Raw genomic sequence first — 3,861 nt, forward strand, 5'->3', positions numbered from 1 at the left:
CCGCCGCCGGCTGCGGGAGGGGACGAGCCGGGCATCCCCCTCCCCAGCGCGGCAGGGATGCCGGGAGCCCTCGCGGTGTCTGAGCAAGGGCATCCCCTCGTCCCCCTTGTCCTTCCCGGGCAGGTTCGGCCCGGCTCGGCCCTCCTGAGCCCCAGCGGGCCTTGGTGCTGTCCCCGGAGCTCGCTGGGGTTCGGTGTCCCCTCCCTGGGCAGGGGGATGTGCTTTGCAGAGCGTTGGGGGGCTGCCCCCTCCCCCAGGGAGGCCTGATGCTGTCCCTGGGGTTCAGCCGCTTTGAGGGGGATCCTCCTGGCTCCTGGGAGGACTCGAGTCCCCAGATCCAGCCTGTCTGCCAGGCAGGGAATGCCAAACCCGGGAGAAGGGCTCTGCAGCTCCATCTCCTTCCCTGGCGAGCTCCGGAGTGGCAAACGCTCCCCGAGCCGTGTGAAAGCCGCCGGCAGGGATGGCTGCGCCGGCTGGGGCAGGCAGCACGGCATCCTGCAGGGATGGGCACACCGAGCCCTGCTGGCATTGCTGCTGAGCCAGCGCTGGGAGCACCCTGCTCCAGACACCTCCAAAGGGCTGGAGGAGCCTTTGGCCAGGGGCTGGGGGGGCTCAGCCCCACGTCGTTGTGCTGCTGAGAGGTTTGGGGGGGCTCAGGGAGGGTTTGCTGGGTGCCTGAGTGGGGGATCCCCCCAGACAGATCTCAGGTTCTGTGGCACTGATGGGTCCCCGTGGGGTTCCCTGAGGCAGGTGAGGTGGCCACGGGCTCAGGGCAGGGAGCAGCACCTTCCCCTCCTGCTTTCACCCTCGTGTGCTGCTCCTGGGCTGCTCTGGCATCTTCCAGAGGAGCAGTTGGAGGCTTTGGGGCACCCCTTAGGGCTGACTTCCTACACAGGGGTGGGTTTGAGCCCTTCCACCCTGGGAACCTGCCGTGGGAACCCAGTGGAGCCCCCTCCTCATCTCATGGGCTGGGCACTGGGTTCTGCTGCAGGTGTGGGGTGAGAGTTGGTCACACTGCCTGGCCACTGCCAGCCCTGTGGGGAGCTCACTGTCCCTGCCGTGACAGAGCAGAGGTGGCAGTGCCAGGCGGCTCCTGGGGGCTTCACCCTTCCTCACTCCCCGTGCTCCTCCTCACCCTCAGCAGCTGTGGGGTGTTGGGGGAGCCTGGGAGTGGGGTGACCCCCATTCCTGCACCGGGGCAGAGCCTGCCCTGCTGCTCTGAGCTGGCAGAGCTGTGGCACTGGGGGCAGAGCCCACAGAGCTGCCAAGAGCGGGGATCTCCCTCTGGTGAGCCTGCAGTGGGCTTGAGGCCTCAGAGGATTCCCCAGAGTGCAGCAGCATCACTCCCTGCACTGGTGCTTGCAGCAGGCAGGTGGGTGCTGGGGTGACCTTGGCGAGTCACCCTGGCTGTCCTGCCCTGCACGGGCTTCATCCTCCTGGAACGAGGAAGACTGGAAAGCCATTGGGGCAGAGTGGCTGCCTGTGTTTTGATGCTGGAAGTGGCGTAGGAGAGTTCCCTGCCCAGTGGGGAGGAGCTGCAGGCAGAGCCATGGCATCCTCCAGCTCCACAACCGTGCACAGGAACAGGATCGGCCCACGCCAGGCTGGGCTGAGGAAGCAGCTCTGCTTGTGCCCCTTGGGGACATCAGTGCATCCCTCCCATGCTGTCCTGCCTTAAAGTAATCAAAAAAGCATTTATCCACTGATGATAATGGAGCGTGACCTGGCCGTGTTTGCCCTGCATTTCCCATCTTAAGAGAAAATCAGTCCCCATCTGTGACATCATTTCATAATCAGCATTGTTTAGCAATCCTGGCTCCTCATGGCCATGGTGCTGCCATCATTCACACACAATTCAGGGCAGATTTGCTCCAGGAACCAAAGTTGCTATTTACATAAATATTGAATGATGAGGAAGCAATCAGGGCGGCTGGTGAGATGCTGAGCTGCAAATCTGATCAAAGAGACCTTGTAAGTGTGTGCTGGAGCAGGGCCACCTCCTTTTGGGTGCTGGGCAATGTTTGTCACCCACTTTGCCACTTCTGGAGGAACAGCCAAGCCAGCAGCAACTCCTTCATTGCTTCATTTGGGGTTTCTGCACCAGCCCTGGGGCATTGGTGGTGGTTTGGAGGTGGTGGCAGTGCCCATCACCCTGTGACCACCAAGGGGCTGCTCAGGGGTTCCTCCGCAGGGCTGGGCAGGGACTGGGGTTGCAGCTGAGCAGGAGGTTCTCCCCGATGATGATTTTCTGTTGCAAGAGCCGTTCCTGCCTGTGAATCAGGGGCAAAGATGCATCCAGAACACATCCCTGGTGTTGCTTGCCTGGAGCCTTCCTCACCCAGGTTTGAATGCTTCCCTCTGCCTGGATGGTGCCACCACAGGGGCTCCTGAGCAGAGGGACGTGGCTCAGAGCTGCTCTTGCTCCTGGTGTGTGTGGCAGCTCTGGTGTTCCCATTGCCTGTGGTGAGGCTGTTGGGAGCTGGGCCCCTCCCTCTGCAGCGTCAGCTGCTGAAAGCCACCTCAAGGGGAGGACAGGCTGTGACCGACCTGGGCCATGGTGAAGGTTTGGGTCCTTGAGCAGTTTGCAAAGCCTTTGCACCCCCTTCCCCAGGGTAAAAGGCTTTTCCAGGGGAGAGGGCACCACTCATTCATCATAACTGTACTGGGATTTTTGTGCTGGCCACCCCTGCTCATCAGCTTGGGCAAAGTTCTGCCACTGGCTCCACAGCCCACTTCTCACAGCAATCTCATTTTTAGAAAATGAGTATTTAGTGCGAGTTTGCAAAGTGCCGATCCTGCCTCAATCCTGCACCAATCCCACACAGATCCTGCACTGATCCCGTGCTGCTCTGCCCACCAGGCAGCCTGGCTGGCATCTGGGCCCCACCAGAGCCAAAGGGCTCAGACCTCAGGGGCACAGGGGGTCTGAAGGAGCTCTGTCCATCCTGCCATGGGATCAGCACCGACAGGAGAGGTTGGATCATCCCTGGCAATCCCTGGAGCTCTGAGTGCCGCCAGTGGAGTTAAGCAGGGACCACCCTGGCATAGATGCCCCCCTCTAGGGCTTGGACCCGACTCTTATCTTGCCCAGGACCTCAGGGCAGCGCCACTGAGCCAGGCCTTGGGCGGGTGATGGAGCGGGGAGGTGGCAGCTGCCTCTTGCAGGGGCTTTGGGCATCTCCTGTCATCATCACTGTCGTACAATTGGGTCAGAAGCGAGGGAGGGGTGTCGAGGATCCTGATTAATTTGTTTGCAGATATTTTTAGTAGCCTGGATTGGATCTTTTTTCTGTGCACATGAACCTTCCAAGGAAGCAGGCGCTGGCATGGCACGCTGCTCCCCGGGGCGATGGCACAGGGTCAGCTGTGTGCAGGGGGGGATCAGGAGCAGTTTATCTGTCTCTGTAGGCCCAATTCTGCCCTGGCTCAGCCAGATTGCAGAGGGATTGGAGCCAGAGGGGAGTTTTGCCCAGCTGGCGTGGTTATTTAATCTCTGTTCTTCGCAGCTTTGCATGGCTAATGCCCCTGTGGGACCCACGCAGCGCAGCAGGGTCAGTCTGAGAGGGAACTGCCAGGGGCTTTAGGGACAGATCCAGCCCCACAGCATCCCTGCTGATTTCAGCATCCCTGGGAGGTCGTGGGAGCCCAGGGCTCGGTGTAGGGGTGCAGGGGGGGGCACGGCTCCTCTGCCGAGGGTACCCTGGGGACCGCCCTGGTGTGAAGTCATCGTTTTGCAGCAGTGACATCACTCACGGTTGCCACGGCAATGGCTCACATGAGGAAGGTGTCATTGGAGAAAGGTCAGGAGCTGGGATGCTCGGCTCCTTCTTGTCCTGCGCTAGTCTGCGCAGTGGGGGGGGG

This window comes from Geospiza fortis, unplaced genomic scaffold (assembly GCF_000277835.1).
Source record: "Geospiza fortis unplaced genomic scaffold, GeoFor_1.0 scaffold241, whole genome shotgun sequence".
Taxonomy (NCBI): domain Eukaryota; kingdom Metazoa; phylum Chordata; class Aves; order Passeriformes; family Thraupidae; genus Geospiza; species Geospiza fortis.